At 43.9% G+C, this 19,862-nt stretch overlaps 2 protein-coding genes across 2 annotated transcripts in view; one reads left to right on the forward strand and one right to left on the reverse strand.

The window, feature by feature from the left end:
* The window catches only part of EXD3 (exonuclease 3'-5' domain containing 3), a 162,091-nt gene that overhangs the window by 115,984 nt on the left and 26,245 nt on the right, over nt 1-19,862 (reverse strand). Inside the window, exon 3 of the mRNA XM_075259987.1 lies at nt 2,217-2,303. The gene's annotated coding sequence lies outside the window, so the exon portion shown is untranslated. The remainder of the gene's footprint in view (nt 1-2,216; nt 2,304-19,862) is intronic.
* The window catches only part of MGAT1 (alpha-1,3-mannosyl-glycoprotein 2-beta-N-acetylglucosaminyltransferase), a 360,722-nt gene that overhangs the window by 50,049 nt on the left and 290,811 nt on the right, over nt 1-19,862 (forward strand). The window lies entirely within an intron of this gene.

Raw genomic sequence — 19,862 nt, forward strand, 5'->3', positions numbered from 1 at the left:
TTATGAGGGCCTGGACGAGCATCTTGGTAGTTTCAGGGGTGAGGAAGGAGCAGATTCGATGGATGTTCTTGAGCTGGAGGCGGCAGGAGGTGTTGAGGGTTTGAACGTGTGACTTGAGTCCAGGATTACCCCCAGACATCGGGCCTGTGAGACAGGAGTAATTGTGGTTCTGTTAACTTTGATAGATGGGTCAGGTGGAGGGGCCACATGGGGTGGGGTGAAAATGGTGAACTCCGTTTTCTCCATGTTCAGTTTGAGAAAGCGGGAGGAGAGGAAGGAGGCTACGGCCGCTAAGCAATCTGGAACTCTGGCCAGCAGGGAGGTCATGTCTGGTCCAGAGATGTAGATTTGGGTGTCGTCGGCATAGCAATGGTACTGGAAACCATGAGATTCAATGAGTTGGCCCAGGCCAAGGGTGTAGATGGAGAACAGGAGGGGTCCTAGGACGGAGCCTTGGGGGACACCTACAGAGAGAGGGCGAGGTGAGGAGGTGGTGTGCGAGTGGGAGACGCTGAATGTGCGGTCAGTGAGGTATGAGGAGATCCATGAATGGGCCAGGTCTGAGATACCAAGGGATGAGAGAATTTCTAACAGGAGGGAGTGGTCAACTGTGTCAAAGGCAGAGGAGAGGTCACGGAGGAGGAGGACAGAGTAATGGCGCTTGGCTTTGGCAGTTAGAAGGTCATTGGTGACGTTTGTTAAGGCAGTTTCAGTGGAGTGCCGGGGTCTGAAGCCTGACTGAAGTCTGTCAAAGAGCAGGTTGGACAAGAGATAGGAGGAGAGTTCGGAGTGGACATGCTGCTCAAGTAGTTTTGAGGCGAACGGGAGCAGAGAGATGGGACGATAGTTGGCTGGAGAGGACGGGTCAAGGGACAGTTTCTTAAGTATAGGAATGACAGTGGCGTGTTTGAAGGCAGAGGGGAAGGATCCTTTGGCTAGGGATAGGTTGAAGAGATGAGTTAGGGCCGGAGTAATGACTTCAGTGAGTTTGGGGATGAGACGTGACTGGATTGGGTCAAGCACGCAGGCCTAAGCGACAAATCTGCCATCACCCTGCCCACTTACATGGCATTGACATCTCCAGTCTTATTTTAGCCTAATATAATACACACCCAAAAGGTTCTATATAATGTGATGATTCCTGAAACATTCACTAGATTTGGGCCATGCTATTACAGAAGTCAAGCATTCCATGTTAAATGTTCACCTTGGGGCCCCGCCATTCCTAGTTACACCACACTGAGGGATGGATGTGCAGGGGTATACAGCAGGACAATACAATCACGCCGATGATTTCTAAAAGGTACGGGATTCCCCAGTAGGTCAGTCCTATGGGTGATGCTTTTCTAATAAACACAGGCATGTATAAGGAGCTTCCCCACAAATAGCACTTATCCTCTAACAACAGTAGAGGGAATATAAGTCTTATCACATGGGGTCCATCGGCTGGGATCCCCATGAATCACAAGAACAGGGGTCTCTGGGTCGTTGGTTTGAATGGAGGATGTTCCCTGTCCATAATGATGTTCATGAGAAATCTTCTTTATAGTGAATGTTCAGCTTTTCCAACCAAGAACCTTAGAAGATTCATTTTATAATACTTCTCTATTGGGGCCAGTGCAGTGTTACTCTAATCCCCTGGTTAAAGGGGTTATCCATCTATAAGAAATCAATGGACTTTCCTTAAGACAGGCCATTGTTTTCATTTAGATGCCAAGTGCTGTGCTGCGCTCTCACCATACTTTCAGTAGACTAAAATGGGACACGGGTGCAGTACAATCGCCACTAATAAAAGTATAGCGTATGAACAACACAGTGCCCGGCATGGAAATAATCCCCCAAACTGTGCGCTCTGGGAAACAGCAGAATTGTGGGGGCCCTGACTGCCAAACACCCGCTGATCTAAAAATGATGATCCATATTAAATCTAGGCCAAAACCCTCGAAATAAAACAATTCTGACTGTCCGACTGTCTGACTGTCTGCAGCCACCACTAGGGGGAGTTTACTGTATGCTGTATTTACACTGAATTAAGATACTGAGTACACAGTGAGCGTCCCCTAGTGATCACTGCAGGCAATAAAAATAGTTTCATTAGAGGATTTGGAGCCATCGGTATTATTGGAGGATAATATATGATGATGTAACATCATGGAAGGAGAACATTCACATTACATTGAGAATTAAAAAGAGAAACATTTTATTACATCACTTACCCTTGCTGATTCCTGAGGCTCCAAGATCATCAAAAAAATCTCCTTAGATGTGTATCCTAGCTGCAGGATCTAATACATGGATCCTATCTGTAGGGAAAGAGAAAGCAAATTTCATGCAACTAAGAACCTTCAGCAAAGAGAAAAGGAATTGTGCCATCAGGCTAATACTGTGCAACTAAAACAAAAACCATAATGGTCTACCAGTAGAATCATTCAGGACACAGCTCCCAAAAATATGACCTCTCTGTCAGCTCTCTTAGGTGGGTGAGATGAGAAACCTCCAGGAATGTTTGTTCTCAGAAGACAACTTTCGTCTGCTGAGCATTTTGGTAAATGCTCAGTACTGGGCTGGATTTTTAGGAATGGCAGGTAGGTTGGTAGTGGGACCTGTCATTCCACCCCCCTCTAGTCCACACTTTGGGGATGTTCTGGCAGCGACTCAGCTGCAGAGAGTCTCCTTGTCAAGGAGGCTTAAGAAGCCAGCTCCAGCAGCAACACTTTGGCAGAGTTTGGCTGGAGAGCTGACAGAGAGGTCATATTTTTGGAGCTGTGTCCTGAATGATTCTACTGGCTTTTTGGATTTCTGTTATTCTAGGTGAGGTAATCTATTCTAAGTTTAGTTAGAGCCTAGCTGGGCAGGTATTTATTTTTTGTATTGTTTCCTTTTGTTGCTGCACTACCATTTTAAGTGAAAATAAACTCTACCTTTGTTTTGGACTAAAAGAAACTGGACTTGTGTGTCTATGCCACCCCACCTAGCAACCCCAGACCCTGACTATATATATATATATATATATATATATATCTATATCTATATATATATATATATATATATATATATATATATATATATATATATGATCAGGTCTGAAAATCCTTTTTTATTTTGATCTTCACACAAGAGCAGATTTAATACACAAAAGGATAATGATGATGATGATGATGATGATGATGAAATGTCTGGACATGTAAGTGACTCAAAGAAGAGAAGATGGAGAGCAAATGGTCAAAAACGTAAAGCAGAATGTAAAGCTTGCTTTCACTTAAAGGGGTCTTCCACTTTGGAGAACTTTTTTAGGAATATGGAGGTTAACAAATGGGGTCCTCAATCAGAAGCCCCCTCCAATAGACAGAGAAGAGAAAAAAAACTTGTAACCATAAATAAGATTACTGATTCACACAGCGCCACCCCTGGTCAGGTGGTATGCCTGGCTTTAAAGACAGCAGAGAATACAGTGTCAATTTCAGACTGGCACTGCATAGGAGAGATTATAGCACCAACCCTGAGCACAGGGGGGCTCACAGATATCCCAAGTCATAGGGGGTGAGCAGTGTGGGAGGATAGTAGTGACCCCAGATCAAACTGTAAGAAGATCAGGAGTCAGTATAGACTACATACTGCCCTGAACAGATGCAAAATCAGGACCCTCAGAGATTTTTCACAGATCCTATTAAAACAATAGACAAGACCAAGCCATAATGAAAAAAAAAAAAAAAAGCACACAGACAGGAATAGGACCTGCACAAATATTTCTGGTTCGGTTCCTTGGCCCCCCACATGGATCCATAAAAAAAATACAGACACATGCTTGGGGCTGTAGTAATGAATGTGTCCATATACCGTCCATAATTAGACAGTATACAGTCATGTGAACGGGCCGTAGATGCAAACCCAGGGTCCTCTTTGAAGAAGGTACATATGGACTCCATGCTTCCCTGGTTGGATTAGAATCCAGGGCCTACAATGATGAAAGGTACCTATGGACACACAGGTAGGTTCTGAAAAAGGTACGGGACCAGTGGGAACCAGACCCAGGAGCAAAGTTGTAATACTTGTACGTTGTAAGACTTTGATCGCGGGCAATAGCTCTGGGTCTTCGCTGTATATTACAGTGGAGACCCAGTACAGTAGCCATCTTTAGGGACCCAGTGCTCACCATAATCACATGGCAGATGTCGGGAAGAGGTTAAACCCAACTGTAACCAGGACTTATTTTTGGACTAGGGCTAATTTAAAGCTTTTTTATTTAGGGCTTATTTTCGGCGAAGCACGGTAGCTGCAAACCCAGGACTCTCAATGAAAAAAAGAACATATAGACTACATGGTGTCCTGGTTGGAGTCAAACCCAGGACACTCAAAGAAAGGCAGCACATATTTACTTCACACATGCAAAAATAAAAGATACGATGACTTATACATAAGGGGGTCCCGACACCCACACTCCCCTCACTTGTGTCACTATTACAATATCTGACATCCTCCTTCTAGCTCAGAAGGAGCACAAAATAAAAATTCTGCAGGTGTTACACAGGGTGTGCGCTTCTGGAAGTATGTGCCCCCCCATGAGGCGGGGGTGGGATGGCGGCTGGATGCCTTAGGATGCAGAGCAGAAAAGGAAACCCCTAATTGTTATCCAGATTTCTGAAGCGATAGGGAGCGCGGCATCTACAGTTATGTTAATGTGTTGACTCGTACACAAGAAGCGAGCAGATGCCTCCATAGCCTTGCTCTGTTAAGTAATCCGTTACCCAAGCCCAGCCTAATTAAACAGTGCCCCTGTCACACAGAGACGGCTCCCTCTGCAATGACTGACGCTTTGTAAATATTGGCAGGATGGGCTTGCCTCTTTTCCTGAATCTAGCAGCTGGGTGATGCTCCGGTGACCCCCCTCTCCCACCATGTATCATCTGTCACGCTCCCTGGACCACAGGCCCAAAGTGACACCAAGCAGCTTTGTAAGCCAAGCCAAGGGAGACCATTTATGAGACCCCCAGAGGGACGCCGCACAGTCAATGCTGCAAATCTGTTACTACCAAGGAGAGACATGTGAGGAGGACATAGAGAGTGCCAGAAACTGGGATGACAGAGTATCTAAGCCAATAAGTTCACTTAACCCTATCAAGTGTGATATTGTCTACCGTGTAGTGTATCCAAGCCTGTCATAGGTGATACTGCTAAACTGTGTATCTACTTCTATAAATGAGTGACACTGTGTGCAGAGCTGCGAATCTAGTCCAATCAGGTATGATACTGTCTGCTGACTAAGTGTATCCAAGCCCATAGCATGTAACACAGTCTACCCGGCGTATCTAAGCTGATAATTTCTGATACAATCTACTGAGCTAATGTATCTGATCCAGCCCCACATGACATCATGTGCTGAGCCAATGTAACCGTCTCCTGAGCCGCTGCATCTAAGCCCATTGTGTGTATTGTATTGATGTATTTAAGCTTGTTATGTAAGAGTCATTCTACTGAGCTGATGTATCTAAGCCTATCATGTGCAATACTGCCTGCCTCGTTGGTGTATCTAATCCTACAATTTCAGAAGCTGCCTACGTATCTAAACCGAGCCTCCTGAGTCAATGTAACTTTACCACAGGCAGAGCTTCTTTACAACATTGCAGCTTTTTGCCTGGATTTCGGTGCACATTATGTGATAAAATCCAAAACCAAAGCCATTGATGTGAATTGGGTTGTCACAACCCCTTTCAAGTGCTATGGAAAATGTGTGTCTGAAAATAAATAAAAATTAATTAATTATATAAAATATATATAAAAATAAATAAATAAGTAAATAAGGACGCAATTTATTTCGGTTCCACAAATTGGGTACGAGAAGCACAAAAGAGCCACATTCAATAGGCCTAATCCTTGAGCCAATCTAATTCATTTTGATGGGAGTCACTAGCAGTTTTTTTCCCACACGCGATTTTTTTTCAGCTAGCAGAAAAAAAGCAACATGACCTATCTTCAGGCGGATTCCGCAGCTAGAGACTCCCTCCATATTAGGCCCATTCATCTGGGCCTAACCAGGATCAGGATGCCGTGACAGAATGCTGATGCATTGCATTGGCATCCTGTCGCAGCTAGCTGTGTAAAAAAAAGTCAGCGGCAGAAAAGGAACTGACATATTACACATTGATGGCAGAAACCAGAGCAATTCCTGCTACAGATAGGGTCATTTAAAAAAGTTAAAAAAAATTAGATCTTCAAAATACAAATCCAGCCGGTGTAAACATACCCTTATAAACTAAATTATCTTCAGTCCCTTTACGGGACTATATGGGGGCTGGATATTGATCAGCAGTGGTATAACTATCAGGGTAGCAGCAGTAGCAGCTGCAACAGAGCCCAGGAAATTAGGGGGCCCCATGGGCCAATGATGGGTTGTTTTTTTTTGTTTACTTAGGCCCTATTTACTTACCGATCCTCGCTCCTGATCATGTCAGCCTGCGCTTCTCCCTCGGCGGAAGTGGCTATAATCAGGAGCAGTATTAGGATAGCAGGGTAGCAGGATCGGTAAGTGAGGCCGGGCTCACGAACCCCACTAACACCGCTATCATTATACTCCTGGAAAACATAAAATAACGATTGGAAGCCAAGGAGAGGTGAGGGAACATAAAAAAATAGTTACTTGCCTCTACTGCGCTTTGTCGCTTCAGGTCTGTTTGGTGACATTCCAGATGTCGTGGGCTGGGCCTGTGTCATTTTGCGTTGTGACGCCAGCTTAGCTCACGTGACGTCTGTACCAACATTGAAGATGGCCAATATCAGAGGGCAGTGCAGCAGAGCCCAGGAGAGAGTAACAGTAATTTTTATGTTTGTATGCTCCCCTGGGTCTCCAATCATTATAATGAAAAGACCCCAAGTATAATATTTGTTCATGGATGGTCCACAATGAGGCATAACACTGTGTGAAGGGGCCACAAAGGGGCCGAATACTGTGTGCAGGGACCACTATGGCACATAATAGTGTTTGAAGGGACCACTATGGGGCATAATACAGTGTGCAGGAATGCAGTGTGTGCAGGGGGGCTATCAAGTGTTCTCCATGGGGTCCCAGCCATGCCTAGTTACACCACTGCTATTCAGTCTGACATTCTGAGTAATAGAGCCCCAACCCTTGGTGAAACATATTACTATGTGCATTACAAGTAATGTCAGGGTAGTGGGGGATCACTATGGACTGTTATAAACCATTATACACGCGTACACTTAAGAAAGTTCCGGAACTTTCAGACTTTCTTGGATGAAGAAAACTTTCCAAAAAACAAAAGACGTAATTGCTTCCACAATGATCTAAGATTTGCGACATAAGGAAAATATCTGTAATCTCTGTCCTACAGACGCAGTACACATGGACGCTTTGAACTTGCAGGGAGCAGACTGGTTTCTATAAAGGACACCATGTGCGTTCTTCCCTATAAGCGCCTCCAAGTTCTGCTACAGATAAGGCTGGGGTCTTATAACCGCAGGGTTACTCTATACTAATGGTAATAGACAGCCAGGTTATATGGACCATCCACTCAAAGCAGCAACTACGCCAGACACTATATTATATTGGTAGCTTGGGACCCCCCTACACAGTCAGACACAGGCTCTTACTACTCAGGATGCAGAGTTGGTATAACCACAAATGACATTACAAGGTGTACCATATAAATACACTATTCTCACTAAAGACTGACCAGCAGCTCTCCTCGGCAACAAGTCAAATTAACTCCGCAAAGAAAACTGTAGAAAACTCATACATCTTGTATTTAGTTGGATTTAACCTTGGACCCCAGGCGATCTCATACCACATAGTGGAAAAGTTATCACGCTAACTATGTATACCACATTTGTATCCTGTGTACTATCGTGTACCTGTGTGCATCTTACTTGTATCTGTGTATTACTGTGTACTTGTAGGTATCTGGTATATTACTGTGTACCTGTATGTATCCTGTATATTACTGTGTACTTGTATGTATCCTACTTGTATCCTGTGTATTACTGTGTACTTGTAGGTATCCTGTATATTACTGTGTACCTGTATGTATCCTGTGTATTACTGTGTACTTTTATGTATCCTACTTGTATCCTGTGTATTACCATGTAACTGTGTGTATCCTACTTGTAACCTGTGTATTACTGAATACCATTACGTATCCTACTGTGTATTACCATATACCTGTGTGTATCCTACTTGTATCCTTTGTGTTACTGAGTATCAGTATGTATCCCACTTGTATCACGTGTATTACATGTACCTGTGTGCAGGGGTGAACCTACCCCTTTCGCCGCCCGAGGCAAACTACAGAAAGCCGCCGCCCCCCCCAGGAGGGGGCGGAGTGAAGGGGCGTGGTCGAGCGAAGGGCGGGGCTTAGCGCCGTTCGCAGGCAGAGAGCAGGCACGGAGTGGACCTGCTCTCTGCCTGAGCGTGAGGGGAGGCTGCTGGAGCAGCGCTGCTCCAGTGGCCTCCCCAAACCACTGCTCGGTGCTAATCCAGTCCAGGACTGAACTGGCTTAGGTTAGCAAAGATGCCGCCCTCCCTGGGGTCCTGACATAGCGCCGCCTGAAGCGCTTGCTTCAGGTCGCCTCATGGGAGGTGCGGCGCTGCGCGTATCATACTTGTGTTCTGTATTACAGGATGTGGTGTCTGCATATTTGTAAATTCCGTGCATGAGATCCTAGTGCCCCCTCTCATCTGAATAATCTGCAGCCAATTGTTCAGACAACAGCTTCCAATCTGTTCTAGGAATGGCCTAATAATGAGGCCAAATGGCATGTAGGGACCATGGTCGGTCTCAGCTGGGTGATAGGTTTCATACTCTTGGGTATTTCAGATTGGCCTGTTGCCCAATTACTTCACTCCTTTCTGCAATGGCATGTGCTGAATTATAGGAATATCTAGTAAATTCCTGCCATTCCAGGTATTTCCAAGTCTTCCTGTGCCACAGGCCCTGGTAACAATTTGCTTCCTAGTATTAGTTCATCCCTTCCAGATAAAACAGTTTTACAGCAATGCAGCTAGAAAGTGATCTGGAGGAAAATAAAATATATGCTTTCCTGTTCAAAACAACCCCTTTAAGAAATGCCATCTCCAAGACAAGCAAATGCTACGTATGAGATTATGTATAATCTGCAAGAAGAGGCAGAAAATCCATGACATTACTTAGATTCTGTTCACATCAGATAAAAGTCCTGGTCATTGCACGATTTTGTACAGTAAAAAGAATATTTATAGAAATAGCGCCACTTTTGTCCATTGGGAGTTTATAGCATTGCAGTTCAGCCTTAAAAATAGGGCGGGACTTAGAAATGGGATGGTCCGTCGGCTCTTCGCCGATTGGCCACTTATTTTACTATCTTCACGGTTTATCATTTGGTTAATTCTTATATGGCTGATCTCATTCTGGTCCGACCGATAATGGAGGCGGCGCCTAATATAAGGAGGTCCTTTCGACATATCGTCGATTGGCCAACGATGCGGCCGATACACGATTTTTCAATTGAAGTTGATTATGATGTCTTGTATTTAAAGCCTGTTATTTTGAGTCTATGGTATTGCATCTAAGGCTTGAAAAAGCGTTCTGAGGAACACGAAACGGCTGTTGCCCTTTTTCCGCCTATAATGGCGCTTCTTCTCCCTCCCAAGGATGTTTTTAAGTGTATCCAATAAAGGAATTGATTTTAGGAAGATTTATTGACTGGTGAGTGCCCGTCCCACTTCTTTGCTGTTTTTCTACTTATATAATGTTTTGCTGTTTTTTCGGGGTATGTTGAGCACCACCATCGTCTCTTCACCAGTTTCTTCTCGATCTAGGTGATGTTCTAAGTGAAAGTTTATATACTCTCTTTTGCATTTGTCGGGAATTAGCAGTGCCATCCTTCTTTTTCCCTCGTTTGGTTGCTTTAATAATATATATCTATATATAGTTAAGGCGCCCCTAAATCATATTAAAGGGGGCTTCATGAATTATCAAAGTAAAACTAAGGCTTTATCAGACACATAGGGCTTAAATGCGACCCCAGCACGCCAAGCTGAAGAGGATTTGGGTGTTCACAGTGGGCAGGCACGCCCCCAAGAGGCTTAATGTGAAGCTGTAACAGAGCCGTCTCGACTATAGGAAGTCAGTCCTGTAAATTGCCGATTGGTCATGGATTGAGTGTCAGACCCTCCAGATTAGTAAGTCACGGTCTCTTGGACATTGATTGGAAATATGCACCGAGGCTGCAGCCGGGCCCTGATTAAACGGCATTGGAATGTCACCTTTTAACCCTTTCACCATAGCCAGACCTCCAAGAGAGAAACCCATCATTATAGATTTTCCTTGCAAGGATAATCTGCTATTTAACCTTCAGCTCCCATGACCAAAGCACAGTCTATTTACCCAGTGCTAGCGCTGACCATTTCAGGCCTATAGCGCTCCACGGACAGGATTGTCCCAAAATAGGGGAACCAACTGACTGATAAGTGAGGTTTATGGTCACTGGAAAATGATTTGCACTTCCAATAGGTCAGTGATTGGTGGGGATCCATCTGCAAGAACAAAGGGGCTGCTGACATCTTGAGGAGTATAGGGTATAGTATTGTGAAATCGCAAGGTACATCTGCAGACTTGAATGGGTCACTAATGTGTAATCCTCATGTCTATGGTAGGGCTGTTGACGTGAGATTACTGAGTATAAACTCAAGTTACAGTCACAGGGAAAACCCTTTCCGTTAAAACTGAGGCCACATTGCAGAAAATCTACACTTTTTGTTGAAGATTTTGGTGCAGTTGTCGAGCCAATGTCAGGAGTCAACAATGTGTGACTTCAGCCTAAGGAGGTTTTCTGAAGACCATTTATCCACTAGCCATAGAAGCGTTGGTCATATAAGAGCACTACTACTCCATTCATCTAAGGGACTCAAAGACCACGATGGTTGTTTAACCCCATTTATCATTACAAGGGTTATCATAGGTGGACAATTCCTCTCTATATAAAATTAGAGCTTTTTTCACACATCAGAATCAGCACTAACTCCTCAAATCTGCCTGCCATTGCTTTCAATGGGGGGGGGGGGGCATTGACTGGCGAGGAAAACTTTGTGCCCTATCTTGCCGCAGTACTAGATATAGCGCTGTAACCGGGGTGGGCCAATCAGCATGCAGGCCTGTGGCAGGAACTGAAACAGAAAGTTCAGCAATCCCATATGTTATAAGGTTACCCATTCATGTCCCTGTATGTTTTGTCCATTTGCAATCTTAAGACAAAATTTATGGTGTTTTAGCTACTCCAGGGGGCGGAGCATGGAAAAATCTCTGTCTCATGCTCCGCCCCCTCAGACCCTGCCCTAGACGTTTGCCTGACATCTACCAGCTGGCCTGCAGGACAAACATGGGCACTACAAACAACTTTATAAGTCTATATGTCTTATGTCACTCCCTACTCTAGGCTTTAAAGAGTCCCTTAAGCAAAAGCCCCCCTTTAAGCCCTCAGTGAAAGCTCCATGTGACAACCACATGTGGTTATGTTATGTACTGTCTGCATTTATATTATCTTTATTGATCTAACAAACACCACTACTAATCTGCATACTGGGAGGAAAGTGGCCTCGCCGGGTGCACAGGGGACCAAATTAGATTATATGGTGGATAAATGACATCTGTGGTGCGTTTGCAGTTGTTTACGGTAATGTGGCATGTACACATGTGTGCAGATAGCGGGCAGACAGGGCGACGCCTGCATATATGTACATGAAGATGGTGTGTGCAGATACACAAGTCAGTGACGTGGAGAGATTTGCCTTATTGTTTGATAGAAATAAAGAGTGGAGAGGAGGGAAGAGACGATGATCTGAAGTCGGGCAAACTGAAACCATCTGTACAAATTGTTAAAGCCAAACAGCTTCCTGCAGCTTGCAATTCCCCTTCCCTCCCTCCGTAAAATCTCCATTAGTTTTAACCCCATTTTCACTACTGGAAACCAAGGCCGTGCTTCATCAAACCAGATGTCTGAGGAGTCACAATGTCAGGGTCTGGTTTATTTGGAATCCAGGCCATGAGCTTTAGTTGAAGGGGAAATTTTGCACAGTGAGAACATCCAGTCACGGGCACCTACATGTATGTCCACTGTATGACAGAACTGTATTGTAGTGAGGTACATCAAGGTAAAGCCTAAAGAAAACTCAAGAGAAATTCAACCCCTGTAAATCTTCAAAAAAAATTTGCAAAAAATTTACTTTGTTGTTTCTGCACCTATTTTGGGCTATTTCATATCGTCTTCTCTATTCACATCCAAAGCAGCTTTAGAAAGTCTGCAGGTAGCCATTGGAAACAAAGAGTTAAGCTCTGCCCCTCTGCCAGTCATGCAAGGTCCAGCTGTCAGACATGGTTGAAACTCGGTCCTCCTGTGCTTCCCAATAGCAGGGTAAAACTTTGGCATTACCTTCATCTCATGTGGCCCCGTGGATGAGCGATGTTTCACTACCATTAGGAAAGTGTGATCGTAGTGTGTATTCACACCAAGAAGAATTCAGGCTGCGTGTTTAACCAATTTGTCTTCTTCATGGACCTATTTGTGACACGACCAAGGAAGTCTGTCATGTGAATAGGCTTCTAGCACTAAGCGCTGCTCTCTGATAACCGTGTGCACAGGGCCATAGCTGTTATGTACGTGGGGGACGCTTTGGTCATTAGTAAAGCAAACAAAATGTAACTTAAAATTGATACAAATAAAACACAAAGAAAATATTTCCTCTGAGATTTTGTAGGCCGCAGCCCTTCAGCAGTCCCCTCACCTCCAATACAAGTACAAGGCCCAGCAGAAACAGTGCTTATAAGGGGCAGTACATTGCTAAATCTAACTCCACCTCACAGAGTAGTCATAGCCACCCTTTCAAGAGTTAAACAAGACAAGAGGCTGAAGAATATGTAAAAAAACAAAAAAAAACAAAACACAGGAATTAGTCTTTACTGTAAAACAAAATGTTTGGTCTGTGAAATGTAGACGGTTCAGTTGTTTCCAGCCTTAAAGATCATTACTTAATTCATGACAGGGGGGACTGAAGGTCAAGTCCACAATTTGCAGTGAGTCTGCACCAGACAGGCACTTCCCTTCCACTCACACACTCATCCCGGCCCCACAAGGGGGACCCTGCTGTAGAACAACTTAGTAAAGCTGCCGGGACTGCCAGGTCACCAGAATAAGGTCAGACGGTGCATGACCCAATAACAGGAACTCCGTATGACATCATCAGATTATGGATGGCTGGGTAATAACTCCTGTGTGATCTGAGGCTTTCATTCAGACACACAAACTATGTAAAGTAGGTGACAAGAGCAAAGCAAAAAGAACTTTATCCCCTTGCCCAGTGATGGCGAACCTTTTAGAGACCGAGTGTCCAAACTGCAACCCAAAACCCCATAATTTATCACAAAGTGCCAACACGGGAATTTAACCTTAATACTGTGCGGATCTACAATTGCAGACAATTACGGACCTGCAAAATACGGTCATGTGAATGGCTTTATAGAGTTTTCTGCTCCACTGTGACCCCCACACAGTCCAAACTGCTCCACTGTGATCCCCACACAGTACAATCAGCTCCACAGTGGCCCCCACATTGTACAATCAGATCCACAGTGGCCCCCACACAGTATAAGCTGCTCCACAGATGGGTGCCCAAAGGGAGGGCTCTGAGTGTCACCTCTAGCACCCGTGCCATAGGTTCGCCATCACAACCCTAGATGCTTGCTATTCCAGTGGCAAATGGTAATATCACAGCAACACCCCATAATATATCTCCTGAGTTACATCCTGTATTATACTCCAGAGCTGCGCTCACTATTCTGCTGGTACAGTCACTGTGTACATACATTACATTACTTATCCTGTATTATACTCCAGAGCTGCGCTCACTATTCTGCTGGTGCAGTCACTGTGTACATACATTACATTACTTATCCTGTATTATACTCCAGAGCTGCGCTCACTATTCTGCTGGTACAGTCACTGTGTACATACATTACATTACTTATCCTGTATTACACGCCAGAGCTGCGCTCACTATTCTGCTGGAGCAGTCACTGTGTACATACATTACATTACTTATCCTGTACTGATCCTGAGTTACATCCTGTATTATACTCCAGAGCTGCGCTCACTATTCTGCTGGTACAGTCACTGTGTACATACATTACATTACTTATCCTGTATTCTACTCCAGAGCTGCACTCACTATTCTGCTGGTACAGTCACTGTGTACATACATTACTTATCCTGTACTGATCCTGAGTTTCATCCTGTATTATACTCCAGAGCTGCGCTCACTATTCTGCTGGTACAGTCACTGTGTACATACATTACATTACTTATCCTGTATTACACGCCAGAGCTGCGCTCACTATTCTGCTGGAGCAGTCACTGTGTACATACATTACATTACTTATCCTGTACTGATCCTGAGTTACATCCTGTATTATACTCCAGAGCTGCGCTCACTATTCTGCTGGTACAGTCACTGTGTACATACATTACATTACTTATCCTGTATTCTACTCCAGAGCTGCACTCACTATTCTGCTGGTACAGTCACTGTGTACATACATTACTTATCCTGTACTGATCCTGAGTTTCATCCTGTATTATACTCCAGAGCTGCGCTCACTATTCTGCTGGTACAGTCACTGTGTACATACATTACATTACTTATCCTGTATTATACTCCAGAGCTGCGCTCACTATTCTGCTGGTACAGTCACTGTGTACATACATTACTTATCCTGTACTGATCCTGAGTTTCATCCTGTATTATACTCCAGAGCTGCGCTCACTATTCTGCTGGTACAGTCACTGTGTACATACATTACATTACTTATCCTATATTATACTCCAGAGCTGCGCTCACTATTCTACTGGTGCAGTCACTGTGTACATACATTACTTATCCTGTATTCAACTCCAGAGCTGCACTCACTATTCTGCTGGTGCAGTCACTGTGTACATACATTACATTACTTATCCTGTATTATACTCCAGAGCTGCGATCACTATTCTGCTGGTGCAGTCACTGTGTACATACATTACTTATCCTGTATTCAACTCCAGAGCTGCACTCACTATTCTGCTGGTACAGTCACTGTGTACATACATTACTTATCCTGTATTATACTCCAGAGCTGCGCTCACTATTCTGCTGGTGCAGTCACTGTGTACATACATTACATTACTTATCCTGTATTATACTCCAGAGCTGCGCTCACTATTCTGCTGGTGCAGTCACTGTGTACATACATTACATTACTTATCCTGTACTGATCCCGAGTTACAGCCTGTATTATACTCCAGAGCTGCAATCACTATTCTGCTGTGTACCATATAGCAGAATCAGACTTTATATTTTTAATTTTTTTATGTTCTGACATATCACATGTATCATATAGAATTCCTGTGGTGAGTGTGGGCTGTATATATACGTATACATAATCCTCTCTTACAGTAAATCAGATAAATTAGTAAATTACCTTTCTTTGACATGGACAGAAAACCACAAGGGTGACTTTATTTACAGATTTTCCTTCTCTCTTCAGTCTCAGTTTCTGTATTTTCCACTTTTGTATTCCTTTGTGGCTAAATCCGAGATCCAGGAGGCCAAAAGGTTCTTCAGTAGAAGCCTCATCTCTAAACAGGAAATGTTTACAATCTGTGCTCAGAGCCTCTTACCCCGCACCTGAACAACCTCAGACGCTGGACCTTCTGCTGGACTTCTTAAAGGAACCTGCATACTACTTTATTTTCGGTTTTGTCCAATTTTTTCCAACAAGTATAAAAAGCCACTGGAATATAGTAACAAACTAGAGGGGGCACCAAGGCTTCCATAAAAATGGGGCCCATTCTGGAGCTGGTGTATGCCAGCCAATCTAATAGGGAATGGAAGGGCCAACACTTGACTGCACCCACTTCTGATTCCCTGCGGATAAATTACCAAAATCTGCCTCTGCTAAATTAGAAGCACCTGCGGAAAGGGGAGTAAAAATGGGGGCAATGTGGGCTACGACCTGGGCACACTGATCCCTCATAACAGCTGCATGGGCTGCCTCTATGGTATTTACCATTAAAACGACCAGATAATGACTTTATTGATGACCATATTGAAGGCTACTGACTGGTAGGATGAGGGGGCTCTCTTCATTTCATGGGGAGTCACAAAACATGGAGATAGATACACCACCAAGACACCTCTGTAATACAGAAGCCAATGAGAGGAAATCTTCAGAATACTAGGTATACCAAAGGTACCAAAGGCGTAAACATAAAGCTCCTAGGACCCCCACCCTCCCAACTACAATGTATAGATTGTAGCATTGGTCTCCACATATTGAGAAGAGACTCCCATCTGAGCGTCTAAGTCATCCAGGCCAAGGTGCATCATCTGCTTCCCCTGAAGTTAGGCCCCCGTATAGTAAAGTCTTATAGAAGCTGTATTAAAGATGTATTCCAGCTATAGCAAGTTATCCCCTATCCACTGGAGAGGTGAAACCTGTGGGAAAGTTAAGGCTCAAGCCAATGATCACCAGAATCGGGGTCTCACAAAAGAGGGGTAGTCCCATAACCTGTGCATCGTGTGACAACTGAAAGCTACATGCAAAGAAAGCTGAAGGACTCGTCTAGTAAGCTGTGGCTGTTCCGTCCCTGGCTGTGCGGCAAAGTCTTACAGTACTGCTAATGAATGATGTAGGGTAGACGACCTCTAGGAGGATGCTGGCGGGGGAGGACATGGCTGAGTGCGGTCAGCTTGTCTGTCTGCTGACTGTTTACGTGTCCCGGGTAAAATGTGTGTGGTTTTATTGCGCTGAATAGGAAGATGGACAATTGCAGAAAAGTCACATCTAACTGTGAGCACGCTGCAATACCCCTTGTAGTATAGGTGGGGGAGGTCTACAGGATAAAGGGGGGTATGGCTGTCATTAGAGCACTTCCCCTTTAAATAATGAATACCTAATAGTACTTGAGTCTAAAAAATAAAAACTGAGTGAAAAAAAAAAAATCACAGATATCGAAGTAGCTGCCACCCAGCTTTCCCAGACTTCTGACATCTGCAAGCGGAGCAGCATGGACGATTGGGTAATGAAGATTTGGCTTTCAGAAGTCTAGGAAAGCTAGCTGACCAGGATATCAGCTTCTTTTATTGGTAAATATTAAGTGTTGTTCTCTTATCTGTAAACCCCATCGCAAGAACTCAGTGAGAGACCGAAAATCTTCTAAAAACTGGAAAATTAAACAATTATTTAAATAAACACAAGGGGAAAAAAAAGAAGAAATTGAAGAAGAGGAGGAGGAGGAAGAGGAGAGCATCTTGGGCTTCTGGCGTCTCTCCCCATGTTTGCCTCTCACCCTTTTACACGCTATTAATGCTGCCAAATTCCCATCATCTGCTCCAAACTGGCTTATAACCATCAGATCTGGCTGTGTCATGCCATGACTGGAATCTGAAATAAATACCAAGAATCCGAGGAGGGAAGAAAATAGAAAATTCACAGGAGGGAGTCACCGGAGGCGAACATCTGAAATGCTGCAGAAAATTATATACCCATTGTACATAGAAGGCAGTATTATAGTAGTTATATTTGTGTACATATGGGGCAGTATTATAGTAGTTATATTATTGTACATAGGAGGTAGTATTATAGTAGTTATGTTCTTATACATAGGAGTAGTATTATAGTAGTTATATTCTTGTACATGGGAGCAGTATTATAGTAGTTATATTCTTGTACATAGGAGGTAGTATTATAATAGGTCCATTCCATAATGAGAAGGATCAGAACCATCAATGCAAGGGTTAAACGGAGAGAATTACAGCTGGAGTGGACAAGAGTAAAAGGCAAAGTTGGGTCAGGAACGCCATGCAGACCTCATTACCGGCGGAACAGCCCCGGCCACAGCATGTAAACAAAAGTAGCTCCTGCCGGACGCCAGCTGGGCCTCGTACTCTCACTCTGAGCACTTGGCAAGGAATCTCCTGGATACTTTGTGATTTTCACAAACAACGATTAAGAAGTGCACGCAAAATGTTTCCAGCACTTTGTCATCAGGTCACCATCTCCCCTTGTGCTCCGCCACCTCCTGCTGGTCCGAACCACAAGCACATACTAGATCAAAAGGGCGCTTACCCAATGACCGCAAGGCTAGGGTTTTAAAGCCACTTCCATGGACCCCCAGTTAACCGCTTCCGTGCTGCATGTGTCATTTTCATCATGGCACTAACAAGATAAATATCTGTTTATTAACAGTGTGGTGGAGCTGACCATTTCAATGAAAAGATTTTAAGATTAAGGTTGTTCCATCGGCCCTCTAACCAGACCCAGCTGCAGAAACCTCCCAAAACTGGGTGCTATTGCGGCGGCATTCCTGGAATTGTAATGCAAAGGCTGAAGGCCGCAAGCATAACTCATAGCATAAACTGGCATGCAGAGGATAGAAAACATGCACCACAGGGCAGTTTGCACTTTGGGTTTTCACTGCACCATGTGAATAAGATTAAATGAAATCCACTTTGCTGGTATTGTATATCTCAGTGGCTTTACTTCCAAGGACTTGTGGATTTGTGCAGTGAAGACTATATCACCTCTTATAAGGTCGTCTATAAAATGCATATAATGGTATAGAAACTCAAGAGTGTCGGGACTGTTATATGTTCTCCGAATCACGATTTTGGGGTTTCTATAGACTATCTGTGAGGTGTTTCCGAGAATGTCCTACCTCTATATGACCAAAACAACTCAAGGGGACTGTACATGAGACCATCTGTGCAGCCACTAGTTTAACCCTTTATGTAAAAGTTTGGTTGTTTGTCCAAACTTACCATAGGTTATTATTAAAGGGGATATCCACTTTCTAATATTGATATAGGAAAGGTCATCATTAACATTACATATGTGAGGGGCCAACAACTGAGAGCCGCACAGATCAGCTGTTCGGGGACAAAGTGTCTTCCAGTAATGTTTACATGCCACGCACTGTATGATATGGTATTGCAGCATTGCTCCACTGAAGTCTTTGGGGCAGGGCTGCCATACCTAAAGCCACTACACACTTTGTACCGTAAGTGAGCAGCATGGTCCCTGGTATGTAAATATTATCTGGAGCCATACTGTGCCCAAACAGCTGATCTGCAGGCGTTGGACTCTCACAGATGTAATAATGATGACCTATTCTAAAGCCATCAATACAAGTATTCCACTCTGACCACAAACCCATGGTCAAGTGTAAACCTACACCACACTGACCTGTCAATGATGGTGACATCACATTCAGAAGTCATGTGACTAACACTGCACATGGCCAATGTGACTGCATGATGTGGTCACTTGACTACACCAGGTGATTCACCAGGACTATATTGGCAAACAGTCCCCTGTAGGACCAAAAGAATAGAGTAAACAATAAAATGGATCTCCAGGAACCCCACTGATTATAATGGAGTCCAACAGGCATCTTATGTACACCAAAAAGTAAAAAATGCTGCGAATTTCATAGGGACTCTGCACTGTATGGACTCTGAAATAGATGTCAACATAGCCTTATAGGGATCTGCCAACATTTTTTTTTAGTAACATCCTAACTTTCTTAGTTTTTAGTGCTGCTACAAATGCTTAAATTATTAGATACAAAGCGAAGAGTGACAAAATTGTATAACAAAAGACACAAAGTATCCAGATAATAAGTCGTGTGGTTTTGTAGTGGAAAGGCAGATGCATGAAACCAATTCATCTCCTGGGAGAGGAAGCAAATGGGGAGCCCGCGCTCGGCCCCCGCTCCTTTCTCAGAAGCAGCGCGAGTGTAGGGTTACTACAGGCAAGGAATTCTGCTTGTTCACTCAATGTCTTTCA

Source organism: Leptodactylus fuscus, chromosome 11 (genome assembly GCF_031893055.1).
Source record: "Leptodactylus fuscus isolate aLepFus1 chromosome 11, aLepFus1.hap2, whole genome shotgun sequence".
NCBI lineage: Eukaryota > Metazoa > Chordata > Amphibia > Anura > Leptodactylidae > Leptodactylus > Leptodactylus fuscus.